Below are 19,310 nucleotides of genomic sequence, written 5' to 3'. Positions count from 1 at the left end.
TATATTTTCTTAAAATTTAAAATGTTTTCTAACAAATGATACCTACCTTTTGACTCTCCTTTCTAGAGTTTTGGAGTTATGAGTCTACTTTTGTGTGTGTCGCTCAGAGAAAAAAAAAAAAGAACTCTAAAAAAGCCTTCAGGTCTTAAAGGGTTTATTCAAATAAATACTTTAAAATAATTTGAGCTTCAGCCTGGTTTAATAGCATTTATATATATATAAAAATGTCTTTGGTCAAATTAAGCTGTAAAATAAATAGTTTATCCCTTTAAATGCAATGGATTTTGAAAGATATCAACAAAAAAACGGGCAAAAAACTTTAAAAGCGATTTTCTCAGGTTTTCAATTTGAAAAAGAGGGCAGACGACCATAATTAAAATGGGTATATCTTTAAAACCATTCAAGGTATGACTTTGACTAGGATATCATTTTAAAGCGTATTGTCTCATCTTTCCATTGATACCAAAATCTCAATTTTGAAATTTGTGTCACTGTGACTCATTTTGCTGGATCAGGTCACAAATGATACCCTACTAATTCTTCTTGAGTCAGTCCATCTATGGGCCTATTTACACCTGGTCACTTCATGTGTTTTTACTGATCAGATATCATTTTCATTTACTCTTGTCCACATAAATGTGTCTTGGCAAAACGAATACATATCCGATCTTCAATTATCATGCTATATGCAAGTTCACATCAATGAAAGCAACAGATATGAGCTACATTTTATTTATCATCAGCTAATTAAAATCAAAGACCACAATAGGAGAGAAAGCGGCATCAGCACTGGTAAGATCATTAAGTCTCGCTATTTTTAATGAAGATGATTGTGTTTTGAGTGTCTGCGACTTTCTGTTTCATTTGTGGCATTTTGCACGTTGACTTGCTGAAGAGATACTCAGCAACTCAACTGTGGTGATGCATGTTGCAGTAGCGCTGTCATATCTGGCTATAATGTCATATAGCCTTTAACATGCTCTCAAGCGTTTATTTATTTTTTTAACATTTTAGGAGGAGTAAAATTTACATATATGGTTTCAACAACCAGATGCATTTACACTTGTCCAGTTTCATCTGGAATGTGTCTCGGACCACCTCCTGAAGTGGTTTGAGTGATCGGATTTAAATCCATCTCTAAACCATTTCGGAGGACATTTACACCTGGTCTTTTCACGATCGGATAGCTATCCGATCAGAGAAAACACATGAAGGGACCAGGTGTAAAAATGCCCTATAGCAGGGATGCCCATTCCTGTTTCTAGAGATCCTTCCTGCAAAGTTCAGCTCCAACCCTGATCAAATGAACCAGCTAATTAATATCTTCAGGAGCACTTGATAATTACAGACAGGTGTGTTGGATCTAAACTCTGCAGATATATAGATCATTATTGCTGTGATTATTATGTTTCTAGCATGTTATATATTTGGGAACAGTTTTTTTAACCCTAATTGATGGAGTGTGTACCTTTTCATTTCTTAAAGGTGCCCTAGAATTAAAAATTGAATTTACCTTGGCATAGTTAAATAACAAGAGGTCAGTACATGGAAATGACTCTGAGTCTCAAACACCATTGTTTCCTCCTTCTTATATAAATCTCATTTGTTTAAAAGACCTCTGAAGAACAGACGAATCTCAACATAACACCGACTGTTACGTAACAGTCGGGATCATTAATATGTATGACCCCAATATTTGCATATGCCAGCTCATGTTCAAGGCATTACACAAGGGCAGCCAGTATTAACGTCTGGATCTGTGCACAGCTGAATCATCAGACTAGGTAAGCAAGCAAGGACAATAGCGAAAAATGGAGCAATAATAACTGACATGATCCATGATATCATGATATTTTTAGTGATATTTGTAAATTGTCTTTCTAAATGTTTTGTTAGCATATTGCTAATGTACTGTTAAATGTGGTTAAAGTTGCCATCGTTTCTTACTGTATTCACAGAGACAAGACTGTCGTTATTTTCATTTTTTAAACACTTGCAGTCTGTATAATTCATAAACACAACTTCATTCTTTATAAATCTCTCCAAAAGTGTGTAATGTTAGCTTTAGCCACGGAGTATAGCCTCAAACTCATTCAGAATCAAATGTAAACATCCAAATAAATACCATACTTACGCGATTAGACATGCTGCATGATGAACACTTTGTAAAGATCCATTTTGAGGGTCATATTAGCTGTGTGAACTTTCTTTATGCTGTTTAAGGCAAGCGCAAGCTCCGGGGGCTGAGAGCACGAGAATTTAAAGGGGCCGCGCAGCCTGAATCGGCGCATATTTAATGATGCCCCAAAATAGGCAGTTAAAAAAATGAAAAAAAATAAATAAATCTATGGGGTATTTTGAGCTGAAACTTCACAGACACATTCAGGGGACACCTTAGACTTATATTACATCTTTTAAAAAGACGTTCTACGGCACCTTTAAACAACCATGTAGGAAACTTAGGAAGACATGTCATGGCCATATTCCAGGATGACAGATTCAGTGGGTTCAATTAGTGAAAGAATAGTGTGCGAGACTGTAGCACAACTCTGAACAAAATTCAATGACGTCAAGACGGTAACCAATCAAAGCTGATTGGTTATCAAGGCACACTTGATCCAAGTTAGCAGTTACGCTTTACCAGAATACCAGAAAAACAGCAATATTGTGAAAAATTACAGTTTAACATAGGCTGTTTTCTATTTGAATATATTTTAAAATGTAATTTATTCTTATGAAGGCAAAGCTCAATTTTAAAAAGTTAATAGCTAAAATTGAATAACAATTAACAATACAATACAATAACATATTTACAGCCTTTATTAATTTTGTTTAATATTTATATGCTAACAAATTAATTAACAATGACAAATAGTATCTTATTAACCTAGATTAATAAATGCCGTAAAAATAGTTGATCACAGATATTATATGATACATGTAATGTAAGTAATGTTAACAAATTGAACCTTATTGAAAAATGTTGCCAATTAATAAATTATTATACAATGCATAAATTAAAGCTGCTGTCCGCGATTTTTGGCCCTCTAGCGGTTAATAAACAGATCTGCACGCGTCTTGCGGAGGAACATTGTAGCCGGAGCTACTTTTCTCTGTGTATGTCTATGGCGAGTCACGCAGTTACTCTGATACTCTGCGGCGAGTCCTACCAGTCTGGTCTGAAATAGTCTGAATATAAACACTTATTATAAGTGTACCATAATGATTCAGGATACGACAAAAACACAGTTTGGAAAATGGATTCATGTTGTATATTCTCATTATATAATTTTTGTAAATTTTTAACACAAAAAAAGTTGCGGACTGCAGCTTTAATTATATAAGTTGTCCTAAAGTGCTTACAAGGTACAACAGGTACAACAGAACAAAATAAGTTTTTGCAGTTGTTCATTCATTGTGAATTTAGTTTTTTTTGTGGCCACTTTCATATTTTAGACTTGAGTGTCGTAATAACATCTGCCCAACTTGGAAATAAGAGCTTCCCATGAGCGCTTGAAGGCAGCATATGCCATCTTCAGCTGTAGATGAGGCTAAAAGCATCTTGTAAAGTCCTCAGAGATTTGTTTAGCTGAACACAACCTGATGGAATATGAAGCCACAGACAAGGGCTGGAGTCTGAGGTGTGGGTGACTCATTCTTCTATTATCTGTATACATCATGTTGCAGGCTTACATCATTAGCCCTATTAACATTACACTAAGACAGTGCTCCTCAAATCTGTCCTGTCGACCCCCCACCACTGCACATTTTGTCTCCCTCATCATTCACACCCAATTCAAGTCTTGCAGTAATGAGTTAAATCAGGTGTATTAGGAGACATCCAAAATAGCGGTGGAAGGTCCCCAGGACAGGTTTGAGAAGCACTGCACTTAGAGGCACTGTCTCTCTTTCCTCAAATCTCTTTCCTGAATCGGAATTTGCAGTTTACAAACTATATTTCAGTGCAGTTTTGTCATCCGAGTGTATTTTAGCATCTAACTAAAGTCACAATCACATTGTACACCTGTGTGGATGATGCAATTTCACCACAGACGACCAGCTAGAACTGTTATACAATATTTATTCGGGCACACTAATTCTGGAAAGCTGAAAGGTATGCTAGAGAGATCCGAATAGAAAATGGGACTCGAAATGCAATTACTGCAGTGATGATGTTTATCTGGCATCTTTTTTTTTTTTTTTTTTTTTTGCTGGTTTCTCCACTATAGACTAATTACCTTGTGTGATGTTATTTATGAATTCATAATCTTTTTCTGTGTGGAGAGCATAATAGATCACATCACACCACACTGCCAAGTCTCTGACACTTGCACTGTTAATTACCAGCCTCATTTGCATATACAAAATGAAACCATTTAGAAAATAGTATTTTGTAGCAGGACTTGCAAATTTGGAAAACAGAATTGTGTTCTGTATAAAGATGAATTTCATTGCATAATTTCACATAACTATTTCACATAGTTAATTCCAGGTGAAATTAGGCAATAAATCAAAGCAAAGTCTAAACTACTTTTCATTTCTTGCCATATAAAAACCTAAGAGAGGATGTTTGCTCTTTTCGAAACTTTAATATTCAACTGTGCTTCTTCTAGTGCCGGCGGTCAGATAGAAAGAGACTTTTAGTTGTTTTTATTCCACCATGAGCTTCATCAAACAAAAACGAAAAGAAAGAAAAAGGAAAATGAATTTTGGAGCTCCTCCCTAGAGTTGAAGCTCTTGCTGTGCTCCATGCATGCTAATAAAGGTGTGGGAGGGAGATGGGGGTTCTCAGAAAAATACAAGATTGGATGTATTCCCCAGGAAGCCACATGGAGGTTCATTACTTTTGTATGGCTCCTGTTTTCTGGTTTATCTTCAAATAGATTCCGTTTAAGATTGATTAAGGATGACACTAATGTATGGTGTGTTATTTTCTCTCTTTTAGCAGCTGAAATGTACACAGAGCTAGAATAAAAGTAATAAATTGCCCAGCAGAAATATATTGACATTGTATGGCGCAGACTCCGAAGCGCTGGAGGATAAAAGCGAATCCATGCGTATCAATAATCTGATGTGACAGCTGCAGCATTAAATGATTTTAAAGCCATGAAATTTTGCATCTTAAGGGGTACGGTAACAATCTCTCTCTCTTTTTCCACCTCCACACAGGGAGAACCCCAAAGGAGGGTGCTGAGTGAACAAACACACTGAAGTGAGTGAAACTTATGTGTTTTCACACCCTGCTCTTAACCCTGGGCTCAGTAAAAATACACTCAATCTAGTGCCTAATTGCTATAAAAACAGTTCCTCTGAATGGAAATGTCTATTTGGTCATAATAAGAAAAGCAAAACATCTTTTTTTTCCCCAAGATACACTTCTGCTTATAAGATTTTGTGCAGCCCCTCCTAGTCTCAAGCCTTTGTTTCCAGTTTGAGTGCCCTGGGGTCTGATGAGGTAACGTGAGCGCCCTGACATCCCCACTGTACCAGCCGTACTGTACTAATGAGGAGCCCCCCCTTCCCCGACTCGGTTCACCCCACCTTCCGCCTCCTCGGAGAGTCAAGGGAAGCAAGGGGCGGGAGGGGTTGGGGAGTCTCCTATCAGCTCAGGTTACAGAACCTCACATCACCTCCAGCCACCTCCTCTGCGTGTGTGTGGGTAGAGTCGCTTCAGGTGCGGCTAATTATTCCTGTCATCTCCGAGGCCTGTCTTACTGTACGAGACAAAATAAGAAAGCTTGGCTTCGCAAATCCGCTCCCAAAAGCAGCACAACTCATCTTATAGAGACTTGTAAATTATTCATTCTCCAAGGTTAATGAAAATATGCTAATAGGGAAGAGTCTGTGGTGAAAGAAATGATAAAATTGTAGAGACATGCCCGTCCTAAATAATTAGAATGAGTGCTGGCTTTAATTATGTTTGAAAAGCAATTGAAAATGCAGATAAGTCACAAAAAAAAAAAAGAAAAAGAAAGAAAGAATACATTATACAGTAGATCTTTATGTTGTATACAGCAACAAAGGTTGAACAAAGAAATTTATACAGGTTTGGAACAACTTGAGGGGGAGTAAATGATGATTTTGGGTAGGGCTGCACGATATATCGCATGAGATTGTCACGCGCATTTCATCAGTAAAGCCGGTTCCCTGATTACCGCTAAATCGCCACCACCTGCTTTCAAATGGAGCAGCATTTAATAGACAGAACCGTAGATCACTGAAAAGCCACGCAATATCGCATTCATATCGCAGATGAATCGCCTTCGATAATGAACGCGATATTGCGTGGCTTTTCAGTGATCTACGGCTCTGTCTATTAAATGGCGCTCCATTTGAAAGCAGGTGATGGCGATTTAGCGGTAATCAGGGAACCGGCTTTACTGACGAAATGCGCGTGACAATCTCATGCGATATATCGTGCAGCCCTAATTTTGGGTGAACTATCCCTTTAATGTGTAAGATATACATTCAAGATGAACTTTTTTATTTTTATTACTATTATTTGTCATTGACCCATCTACTAATTGTCTCAAACCAACTGCAGTGCTGCTGGTGTTCCAATATTAGCATGTTGTAAATGATTAAAGAGATTATGAATGGCGAACAGAGAAATAGAAAGGGTGGAGAAAGAGAGTGAGAGAGAAATAAAGGGGCAAAATGATTGCGGCTCTCTCAAGTCTTGGTCCTGACCTCTGAATATAAAGCTGACTGTATGTTTACAAAGAGAACGATGGACGGCTGTCAGGGCGCTGTGAGCTAGAGTGAGTGTGAAGAGGGCATAAGCAGTGATTCAGACCACAATCCATCACTGAGCTGTCACTCAACCTCCCCTCCCGTCCCCTCGCTCTGGCCCACTTACACCTTACGACCAGTACCCAGTCTTTTCTTTTGCTGCTCACATTCTCTCTTCCCTTTCTCATTTCCTAGCTTTCTCTCTTCATCTCCATCACTCTTCCTACGCCACTGTCTCACGTCCCCCTGTGTCTTTCTTCTTCTGTCATTCGGTAAGGGTATTCGGTCAAGGGTCAGTTTCCTTTCCCTAGTGAATAGAACAGGAAGAACAGAAACAGTAATGTACTGGGCTTTATTTCTAAACATGCTCTGAACCCTTAAAAGCCTGTGAGCAGTTTAATGTTTGATCTACTGGAAAGCTCAATACATATACTTTATATTACATCTTTTTTTTTTTTTAATTAATTAAGAATAAGATGTGTACACTTGCTTTACAGTATAAGATATACATTCAAGATGTACTTTTTCTTTATAGATGTTCACCTTTTCTTACTATTCGGGTTCTAAACATACTCTGAACAGTTTAATGTAACATATAATCAATAAAAAAGTAACTGTCTGATTACGAGTATTTTAAAATGTAATATAATCTAATTACTTAATTACTAAGTACTTAGATTTTGGAATCTGATTACGTAATCCAGACTACATGTAATTAGTTACTACCCAGCACTATCTATATGTGCTTTGTAAATATACTCCTGTCCGAATCTAACTCATCTGTGTTTTTCTCACAAAAATTTAGGGAGCAGATTACCTGTCATTTTCTGGTTAAATCAGGGATCTTCTGGCCTTGTTCAAATTTCTCTTTGTGCTGGCTGGGGCACCTTCATTATGGATTTACACCTTTTTGCCAACTTTCTATGTTAAATAACAGTTGGTAATACAAGTACTGCTGGTTTCCCAATTAAATCAATAATGAGAGCATGATCATGAACCACTTAGAACGGCTTCACAGAACTGTAGAAACAGCTCCATGTGTGATTAGCTGAATTAATTTCTTCATTTAATTATATACACTTGTGTTCTAAATTTTTTTTTTTTTTTTTTTTTTTTTTTTTAAAGACGAATACTTTCATTCAATATGGACACATTGAATTGATCAAATGTGAGAGTAAAGACAATTATAAAGTTATATAAAAGATTTTTATTTCAAATAAATGCTGTTCTTTTGAACATTCTAATCATCAAAGAATCCTGAAAATATTTTTCCACGAAAATATTTTTCCACAAAAATATTAAGTAGCACAACTGTTTTCAACATTGATAATAATAAGATTGTTTTTTTTTTTGTTTTTTTGTTTTTTTGTTTTTTTTGAGCAACAAATCAGCATATTTGAATGATTTCTAAAGGATCATGTGGAATTGAAGACTGGAGTAAAACTGCTGAAAATCATCACAGGAACAAACGTTTTAAAATATATTAAAACTGAAAACAGTTGTTTTAAATTGTACAAATATTTCACATATTACTGTTTTACTGTGTTTTTGATCAAGTAAATTAAGCCTTGAGCATCAAAGACTTTATTCAAAACACTGAAGAATCTTACAGACCGCAGAGTTTTGAATGGTATTATACAGTAGTTTATTTCAAAGGGTTTCGTAATCCAGTCCACACTCCCAACTTATTAATAATCGCATAGATCTCAGTCCTGTCAGTATTCAGTACATTCAGTAAAGGAACCACAAACATTCTCTGTTAAAAGGTTTTTTGTAATCGATGTGCAAAATAGTGCCAAAGAATGTTCTGCTTTGTTTTTATGCATGATATGGCAGGTATGACTTAATATCTGTGCAACTTTAGTGTGTTAAAAAAAGTTAACATGCTGAGATTCTGAGCTATTTTAAGATATTTCAAAATGGAGAGGAATTCTCTAGGCTGAAAGCATCTTCAAAACCCTACTGGAATTCTGGTTAGCTTATTCAAGAAGTCCTCAAATGCTGGATCAGCTGTCTGTTTAAATAGCCTACTGCCGTTTGGTGTAAAGAATAAGGCATCACAATAGAAACTGCACATGATGGTCATTTGGTGACCTGACAGACTTCCTAGAGTCTGTTTCTGTTGGTTTGCAAGCTATTGGCATAAAGGCATATTGGCATAATTAATGTTGTACTGGTGTCTCCAACACTGGAGCTACTTATTAATGACAAAAATGCTGAATATAAGTAAGAATCACTGTGGTAACTGTGAGCGAAGTGTGGACTGTAGGGACAAATTCATTTATTTTAAAACTGTTTCAATAAACAAGTTTTTTTCAAGAACTTGAATCTTTAAATAAACCCAGACATCAATGTAATGTTTGTACAGATTGAACAAAAGGTGGACAAAGGTTTCAACAACTGTCTGAGCAAGAAAAACTTATCTGGCAATTAAAAGGTAGTTTCACTGTTTAGGTGAAAACATGGTGTTATCTGTTATTTATTTTTTACATGTCGTTACCATACATTCCTTAATGCTCTTTTCTCACACCAGGTTGAAACCCTACTTAAATAGTGTAAGGTTTTTCTTATAGACCTAATGCACCAGAGCAACAATCATTAGAATTTTGTCTTTGAACTTCCATTTTTGTGGTAGCTCTGTATATTTCTATGACATCCCTGTCGAATAGTAATTAGCCAGTGAAGCGCACTTTAAACACTCAAAATAATTAATTGGTTTGAGTAAGACAAACTTAAATTAAAGATGCAGTCCATAAGTTTTGCCTCTTTGTCACCATCTCTATTTGAAACCAATTACACTTATTTGCGGAATTATCATCTTTACATGGGTTGTGCCTCGGCACGATTGCTCAGCGCAGATGAATCTAATGTTGACTGTCAGCCACCGCACCGGTGGATGCTGTACTTCGGAATCGCAGATTGTAATCTTGAAGTATGACCAAAATAAGAATTTTCACTGGAAAATGTCATCTGAACAAGTATCATGTCTGCCACTTTTGTTCTGACCAACTGAGGAAAAAAAAGCATTACAATAAATCGCGCTGCCAATGGTAATTAAATTTAACGATCGCTTAGCTCGGATCACGTCAAACCATGCAAATTATTATTATTGTTATACTTTGTTCTCAAATTGTTAATGTTAACAACATCAGCATTGTGTGACTACGTGTATTTAGTGTGTATTAGCGTTACTTGTAGATTTCAATGTCTTTTTATGTAAACAGACGTGACGCAATGACGCAAAGACAAACAGCAACATACTGGAATTTCCCGCGAAAACCCACCAGTACCACCTGAATAATAAAACATTATTACAAGCTTATCGTTGTGAATTGGGCTAAGGTAAGGAGATAGTTTTGAACACTGGCTGGTTATGTACTTGCTTAATAATTCATTTTGGATAATTTTTAACCAAAAAATGTTACAGACAGCAACTTTAAACAAGTTAGTTAAGTCAAATGAACTTTTATGAGTATTTAGCACTTTCTTTTTCTTTCAAGTTCACAGAACTGATATATTCTAAGTAAATTGAACTGTTTCATTGTTTTGAGTTTTATAAACTTATTTCTTTTAATTTAGACTAACTTAAGTTGGGATTTCTGTTTCCCAGTATGCTTTGCCCATGGCACTCGAAGGGGAGAGTAAATGCTAAAATTCAGTGTTATATAATGTGTTTTGTGCAAGATTGATGTTAAGTAGGAGATTTAGTAGTGATTAAGGTTTTGTTATGCTAATTTAGAAGAGTCAATGTGGGTTTTTGGAGAGTTACCATCAAGGTGACAAGTAGGGTGACCTCCTGGCTATTGATCTGTTGCAGGACAGTAGATGTGATTTTGCGGGACAATGCAGGACACGTGTGAGACAGATAAATTTAGGACTACTACGGCTAAATACATATTGATTTACATTTTTGGCAAACTTGGCATATGCGCCGATTAATGTTTCTGGCGGTGGGTGTCCACATTATAATGTTGCGCTTCTGGCAACATTAAATCTTGGAGAGAAGACAATTCTAGATTCATGGCTGCACATGCAGGAGGACAATGCACATGTAATATCTGAGCGAGAGCGTGCATGCCTCCAGAATCCGCCTGTGGATTTAATGAACTATTAACGTGAGAAGAAAGTCGTGTCTGAAAGTCTTACATTTCTTTTTATTGGTAAAAACGAATGGAGAATATCTTGTGTTTTTCCGTAGGTTCTCGACTATTTCCGTGGGTGGCGCTCGAGGATCCTGGGATCGGCGCATGTTCGTTGGAAATATTTAATATCAGGATGGATGATTACATGCTTTAAATCATCAGTTTGGGCAGCTTTGAGCAGCTCTTGAGGTTCTTATCCAGTATGTGAGATGAAATTCCTACTGGTGTAGTTGTGTTTACCGACTTTGATGAGGCCCGCACTTAGCTATTCCTTTGCACTGTCCACTCAGTTTACCTCTCTCTGTGGTTGCGTTTGTTGGTTATTTTCACAGCTAGAATATGACGGCTGCACAAATATATTTTTAAATGCCAGTCACAGTTTTTATTACATTTCATATTGTAATTTCAGGGATGAAAAATTATAATATGGACACTATTTAAGTCTTGGGACAGAGCTCCCAATTTCGGGTCTGTAAGTGGTCAACCTACACTGTAAAAAAAATCCAGTAAAATTTACGGTAAAAAACCGGCAGCTGTGGTTGCCAGAACTTTACCGTAAAAAATACAGTAGCAACGTAAAAAAAAAAAAATCTGTTAAATTTACGGTAAAATAACGGATTTCATTAACTGATATAATGTTAATTTACCAACCTAATGAAGTACTAATATCTGTTTTGTACCTTTATAATACACTGACAGTCACCAAACACAGTGGTGATAAGAGTCACATGATGAATCAAAGTTCATTACAAGCAGCTTTTCCACAAGCTGAGGAGGACAATACTAATATGTAGAAGGTGCACACAGTGTCATTCACACACACACACTAAACACCATCATGGTAACATGCATGAAATTTTAAAAATGCAATAAACATTAATTTAACAACATTAGATGTAACATAAAACCCTAATGTACATAACTGATTAGAAAAAAATGAGAAAAACTAAGAAGAAACAGTTATTTCAACGAAAATATATCAAATGTGAAGTGTCACGCAGGGAATTGTGGGAATGTCAATTTATGGTTTTTCACTGTAAATTTTACAATGAATTGTTATTTTTCACTTCCAAAAACTGTGAATTTAACGGTATTTTACCGTAAAATTACATTAAATGTACCGTTAGATCTATTACAGTTATTCACCGTATATAGTACGGAAACTTTCTGTAAACCAATTGACAGTTTTTCACCGCAGCATTTTTACAGTCTTTTACTGTTAAAATCACGGTCATTTTTTACAGTGTAGTGACAAGTGGTGTATGCGGCTTGGTTTTGAGAGCAAGTATGTTAAATGCTTTATATTGATGTACTCATTCAGCAAGTACTATACCATGCTATTGTTAACATGTTAGCAAATTAGCGAGTTAGCATTTTTCTGAATTAGCTTGTTATAGCTAAATGTTTACACTAACAAAATTTGAAGTTAAATGTATGAATTAGTGTACTCAAACATTTCAAGTTAAGAACAATTAAAATGTATGGGTACAAAATAAAAATTTGAATTGAATTTGCAACTGATTCGGGTTTACAGTGTGGTTTTAACAGCTTATAAAACACTTGAGTATCAAGCAGGGCTAAATTAAAATATTTTCTGTGTACCATCAAATAAATTAACTGAGCCTGTGGGATGTTATTGATTTTAAAGCAACATTAGTGCAAAAAAAAAAAAAAAATCCTAGCAGAACAGAACCACAATCATGACAGATAATTGGATTCATACTAATCAGATCTGATCTGGCTCCCCACGTCTGCATGGCTAAGAGCACATTTTATGTATCAATTTGATAAGGTTTCTGTCTCTTTATATCTTTTATTGATACAAGTACAGAAAAAGACCCAGACTAAGCCACAGGGCTGCTGCAATATGGCAGATGAACAGAAAATGGAGCTGGTGTCGTGGATTCTGCCTGGAACTCAAAATAGCGTGAAATGTCAAGAACCCTCTTGCAGCAGGCAGATATAATTGATGTTTTATGACATTTACAGATGCGTTATGCAGAGAACTCAAGCATGGTGCTGCTTTAAATGTATGCTAGTTGACATGCCACACAAACTGGCAGGAGAGAAGAGCATGATTAATGCAATATCAACAGTCCATAGAGGCCTAGCCTACCGCAAAAAGCCTTTACTACATCCACTTACCTTTGTGGTAACTGAGACTATATAAATGTTGAGGAAATTAAGAAAAATAGTGACAGGCTTTTTTGTGTTAAGCCAGACCCAAAACTAAACTGTCCTCTGGGAGAAGGAAACATGGGATATTACCAGTATGTATTATAGTTGATATATTTTTAGAATTAAAAGTAATAAAAATCAGTTTCAATCTAAATGGTTAATTTGCTTTTTTATATATATATATTTGGATTTCATGGATGAAGTTATCTTATTTTATATATTATTTTTTTTATATTTGTGACCCTGGTCATAAGTCGCACAGGTATATTTGTAGCAATAGCAAACAATACATTATATGGGTCAAAATTATTGATTTTTCTTTTATGCCAAAAATCATTAGGATATTAAGTAAAGATCATGTTCCATGAAGATATTTTGTAAATTTCCGGCCGTAAATATATCAAAAATTTATTTTTGTAAGTAATATGCATTGTTAAGGACTTCATTTGGAAAACTTTAAAGGCGAATTTCTCAATATTTTGATTTTTTTGCACCCTCAGATTCCAGATGTTCATAATTGTTGTATCTCAGCCAAATATTGTCCTATCCTAACAAACCATAAATAAATGGAAAGCTTATTTATTCAGCTTTCAGATGATGTATAAATCTCAATTGCAAAAAATTGACCCTCATGACTGATTTTGTGGTCCAGGGTCACATTTTATATATTTTTATAGTTTAAATACCATTTGATTTTGATCTTTATATAAAATATTAATTATTATTTAACTTAAGAAATTCCATGGATTCAATTGTTTTATCTTATTTTTTATGATTTTTTTTTTTTTTTAATAACATTAAACCTGTAATTTTTTAAGAATCATTATAAAATTTATTTGGATTTGATGGACAACGTTGTTTATTTTTTTCAATTATATCAAAGCAGATCATAAATAATTTCTAAACCTATAATTATTGAAAAAAAAAAAAAAAAAAATGAAACTGTTCACAGCAAAAGTGAAAGGAAGCACAATCCAGTTACATCAAACCAAAAACAATCTTAGGACAGATTTATGGGTCTTAAAGACTGCACACTTACCCTGACCTCTTCAATTTCAGGGCGTAGCTTGAAAAGTAGATCATTTACTGTGACTGGAGGACTGGCAAAAAGATGTTGTAACAGAGCAATGGGCGAATAAGCGGCATTCTAAAGCCTAGCGTTATTGCTAAGGGGCCCAGGAAGGCTGGCTCTTTCACATGTTAATGTCTGCATTTCACGCACGTAGCGAGGGTGCAGACGCGGCGGTGCAGCTGTCTGCTGTTTTATCAGCTCTCTCAGTGGGTCCCTAATGAATATTCTTCTCTCTGGCAGTGTGCATGAGCTCAGTAATCAGGTTAAGAAGCCTAGCACTTAGCAGGGCTTCTGAAGCTTCATCATTACCAAACCATGACCCTGCCCAAGTTCCATATCCTACTGCAGAAGAGTTGGCAAAGCTGTGCAATGGCCAAGAGAGAGTAAAAAAAAAATTAAAAGGCTCTGGTGAAGAACAGCTGCTCCCTGGGTTTTGTTTTGGTATCTTTTGAGTATCTTCATGCTTTCTACAGCTAACTGGATAATTTAATGCGATTGTCAGTTCTGGGAAATAAGCAATGCAAAAGCAAACAGATCATGCAAAAAACAAAACAAAAAAAAAACAAAGAAGCAACTATCTTCCGGCAAGGCCAAGATTTTCAGCCCACGTTATTTGAATGTTTGGAGTGAATTATTGGTGAATGAATTGCCCTGCCGTGTACCTTTTGTTATTTTCAAATTAGTTTATATCTTCCAATCTGCAGTGAGCAAATGCTTGGAGTCACTGGGTGATGTCAGACTACAAAGCAGGCAAGAGGAGACAATCCTTCCAAAAAAGCAGATAATCTGCACAATGGCTTCTGTGAAGGGCACTTAATTAAGTCAACACAAATCATTAATGCATTTTCGCTGAGGCTCAAATGTGAGAATTACAGATAAAGTAGACATAAATGGCATATTAATTCTGTGTTTAAAATTATGTTTAAAATATTGTAAAGTATATAAAGCATTATATTGTAATATATATTATATTATTTATATATATACAATAACAATAAGGTCCCATTAGTTAATGTTAATGCATTAACTAAAATGAACTAACAATGTGCAATTCATTTGTTACAGTATTTATTTATCATTGTTAAAATTAGTTAATAAAAATTCAACTATTCATTGTTAGTTCATGTCAGCTCATACCATTAAAGGTAGAGTAGGCAATTCCAGAGAGGCTAGCAATATCAAGCTTGAAAACATAAGATTCCACCCTACCTTAAAGGGTTAGTTCACCCAAAAATGAAATTTCTGTCATTAAGTACTCACCCTCATGTTGTTCCAAACCTTCTTAACACAAATTAAGATAATTTTGATGAAATCAATTTTTTTCTCCAAAGCCATGCCTCCTCCAAAACACATGAGCTCACACAGCTAAGTCTGCAAAGTGTCACAAGATGACAGACAGCGTTAAATTACCTCATGTCTCAAAGCACATAACATTACAATAACAATGAATGTAAACAACTTACAGAGCTCTTATTTGTACCACCTGACTGCTGCAGATTCAATTCGGCGTTGATGTTGTTGACATATAAACGCATAAATTTGAGTCTGACGACGTGAACAGCTCCGGGTAGAATGACACTGGTTGCCATCTTGTAATTACGGCTACGACATGAAGTGAACAAAGCATAAGCTCATAGTTTTGGTTCAGGAGGTACTGTAAAAGGTGGCTGCTGTTTGTGGCACTCAGTGACAGTCTGTCTAACTCTGCATGAATTATGTAATGCACTGATGACGTGTGATGTCTGAGATATGAAAATACATATGCTGACAAGCAGGTAGGACATCATATCATCAATTGCGTTTAGACTGAATGCAATGATTGGATGAACATTTTTTTGGTCCTGAGACTTCCACAGAAGATATACAGTACTGTGCAAAAGTCTTAGGCCAGTTTTGTTGTTTTAGCAATGATTTAATGACCATCCATATTTATTTTTTGGTCTTTAGTATGATACACACCGAAAATACAGGAAATATGTACACAAAATGTAAAAAATATTAAAAACCAAAGAAAATTTTTTCTGTTTTTTAATACTGCATACAAATGTCCTGTATTGTCTGGTTATTTTCTAATAAAGAGACTGAGAAATAATTATATATATGTCATTATACCATTGCTAAAATAACATCTAATGGTGGCCTAAGACTTTTGCACAGTACTGTATGTTTAATATTTAGACCACTTCTATTATTGATTGCTATCAGGATGTGAAGAGAGTTTCAACCAGTATGACAAAAAGTTTTTATAAAAAAATGCCTACTCTACCTTTAAATAATGTTAACAGATAATACTTTAACATTTCAAAGTAACATAAGATTAATAAATGCCTTAGGATTATTGTTCAATTAGCTCATGTTAACTAATCTAGTTAACTCATTTTTTACAATCGAAACCTTACTGTAAAGTGCTACCTTGTTTATTCCATTACATGAAATGTAGAAGGTAAACTAAACATCTCTGTTGCTGGAAAACAAGCAATGCACACTTGCAGAAATCGACTTTGGCACAAAAGCACAGGCCATAAAGCTGTTTTCTGCCTCATAGTTTTAAGTGCTCCCAGCAAGTAGCTTTTAAAATAGGTCAGTGGCCTGTTGTCTTGTGCAACAGCGAGTTCTCCCTGAGCTCCGTGCTATCTGGAGTAGCTGGAAACGGGTGTTTCTGCTTTCCTCTGCAAATCAATACCTCCACGGCAACTCACTCTCTCTATGTCTGAGCGATTAAGCCTGCAGGAACAGGAATCTGGCTCTATCTCGCTGCAAGCTGCCTGCCACTCAACTCCAGTGGGCAGATAAGTTCTCACATCGGGGAGAGAAACCTGGGAGGCATCGGGAGAGAAAGAGAGGGAATGTTTTTTTTTGTTTTTTTTTACACACTTTTACAGGGTGATAAAGAGAGAGAGAGAGAGAGAGAGAGAGAGAGAGCAGTAGTAGAATTTACTTTCTGACAATGTGATAGACTGAACTCTGTACTCGTTTTCAGAGACATCAGCTAGACAAATTCATATTTATGTGCGAGAAGACTAAGAAAACGTTCTCGCACTGACATCAAAAAAGTGTGGACGAGTTCCTCGGAGTGTCCCAGTAAACAAACTGTCTGTAGCTAGACAAACCGTCTGGAGGGACAAACAAACAAACACAGGGATTACAGCGTGCAAGATTAATGCCTCTTTTGTTTAATGAACTCCTCATGAACCTAATTACTGCAGGGATGCTGAATGCGAAAAAAATGATATCTGATGAGATTGACTTTGACTTATTTAGAATGATAGCTCACAGACACACAGCATGCAGGGTGGGCTTGTGTATAAATGCACAAATCTGCTGCAGAAAGATAGAAGAGGCAATCAGTGTAGTTGTTGGTGTTGTTTGCTCTATGAAAATGGCCTGTTTTGAATCTGTGATCTGAATTTCTAGGCTACGTCGCTGTTTTTCGGATCCTGTGGGATAAAGCAGCATGTGGTCCTTGTGATTTGAATCCTGTAAAACCTCCCCGGGTATATTGAAACATCTGTCAGCGTAGATCTGGACAATGGGAGGAAGATCAAATCCTTATAATTTGCTGTTGTCATGTTTCCCAGTGCACTGATTGTGGTTCCCATCCTGTGTTTGAATGTTTTGGTACAGTCAGGGTCATGTGATCATTCTGCCCTACCAACACTGTGACCCAAGCACCAGTAGTACTCCTGTATCAAATGCTTTATTTTACACTTTTATTCAACATACACTATATTGCCAAAAGTATTGGGACACCCCTCCAAATCATTGAATTCAGGTGTTCCAATCACTTCCGTGGCCATATGTGTATAAAATCAAGCACCTAGGCATGCAGACTGCTTCTACAAACATTTGTGAAAGAATGGGTCGCTCTCAGGAGCATGGATTCAAGTGTGGTACCGTGATAGGTTGTCATGTGTGCAATAAGTCCATTCGTGAAATTTCCTCACTACTAAATATTCCACGGTCAACTGTTAGTGGTGTCATAACAAAGTGGAAGCAATTAGGAACAACAGCAACTCAGGTAGGCCACGTAAATTCACAGAGCGGGGTCAGCGTGTGCTGAGGCGCACAGTGCACGGAAGTTGCCAACTTTCTGCAGAGTCAATAGCTACAGACCTCCAAACTTTGTGTGTCCTTCAGATTAGCTCAAGAACAGTGCGTAGAGAGCTTTACGGAATGGGTTTCCATGACCGAGCAGCTGCATCCAAGCCTTACATCACCAAGTGTAATGCAAAGCGTCGGATGCAGTGGTGTAAAGCACGCCGCCACTGGACTCCAGAGCAGTGATGTGTTCTCTGGAGTGACAAATCACGCTTCTCTGTCTGGCGATCCGATGGATGAGTCTGGGTTTGGCGGTTGCCAGGAGAACAGTACTTGCCTGATTGCATTGTGCCAAGTGTAAAGTTTGGTGGTGGGTGGATTATGGTGTGGGGTTGTTTTTCAGGGTTTGGTCCTGGCCCCTTAGTTCCAGTGAAAGGAACTCTTAATGCTTCAGCATACCAAGACATTTTGGACAATTTCATGCTCCTAACTTTGTGGGAACAGTTTGGGGATGGCCCCTTCCTGTTCCAATATGACTATGCACCAGTGCACAAAGCAAGGTTCATAAAGACATGGATGAGCGAGTTGGGTGTGGAGGAACTTGACTGGCCTGCACAGAGTCCTGACCTCAAACTGATAAAACACCTTTGGGATGAATTAGAGCGAGCCAGGCCTTCTTGTCCAACATCAGTGCCTGAACTCACAAATGAGCTTCTAGAAGAATGGTCAAAAATTCCCATAAACACACTCCTAAACCTTGTAGAAAGCCTTCCCAGGAGAGTTGAAGCTGTTATAGCTGCAAAGGGTGGGCCAACTCCAAATTAAACCCTATGAATTAAGAATGGGATGTCATTAAAGTTCATGTGCACATAAAGGCAGACGTCCCAAAACTTTTGGCAATATAGTGTATATACTGTACGCTTCATAAGTACAGTAGTCCTCTACTTAGTATGTGAACACTTTCTTGCATTGCATTGTCAGCCTGGACACAAGGGGTGCTATAACAGGCATTATCACAAACAGTCTTCTTCTACAGTCAGCTTTGGTTCAACCACTGTCATCGCAGCTAACAGGGAGTGTTCTCAGAATTCTAGCTAACATTTTAGAAAGGTTCTCTCAAAATGATGAACAAACATTTTTCCAATAAT

The 19,310-nt window shown here is 36.6% G+C and overlaps 1 long non-coding RNA gene across 4 annotated transcripts in view; it reads left to right on the top strand.

The window, feature by feature from the left end:
- LOC125277839 overlaps positions 1 to 19,310 on the top strand; it is a 90,849-nt gene that overhangs the window by 38,193 nt on the left and 33,346 nt on the right. The window contains exon 2 of one of the 4 annotated variants that reach the window (XR_007187000.1): positions 5,170 to 5,212. The exons of the other annotated variants lie outside the window; for them this stretch is intronic. This is a non-coding gene — a long non-coding RNA (uncharacterized LOC125277839). The remainder of the gene's footprint in view (positions 1 to 5,169; positions 5,213 to 19,310) is intronic. 4 annotated transcript variants of the gene reach the window in all.

Source organism: Megalobrama amblycephala, linkage group LG11, assembly GCF_018812025.1.
Source record: "Megalobrama amblycephala isolate DHTTF-2021 linkage group LG11, ASM1881202v1, whole genome shotgun sequence".
NCBI lineage: Eukaryota > Metazoa > Chordata > Actinopteri > Cypriniformes > Xenocyprididae > Megalobrama > Megalobrama amblycephala.
Note: the sequence above shows the minus strand (reverse complement) of the source record. Positions and strands in the feature narration are given on the sequence as shown.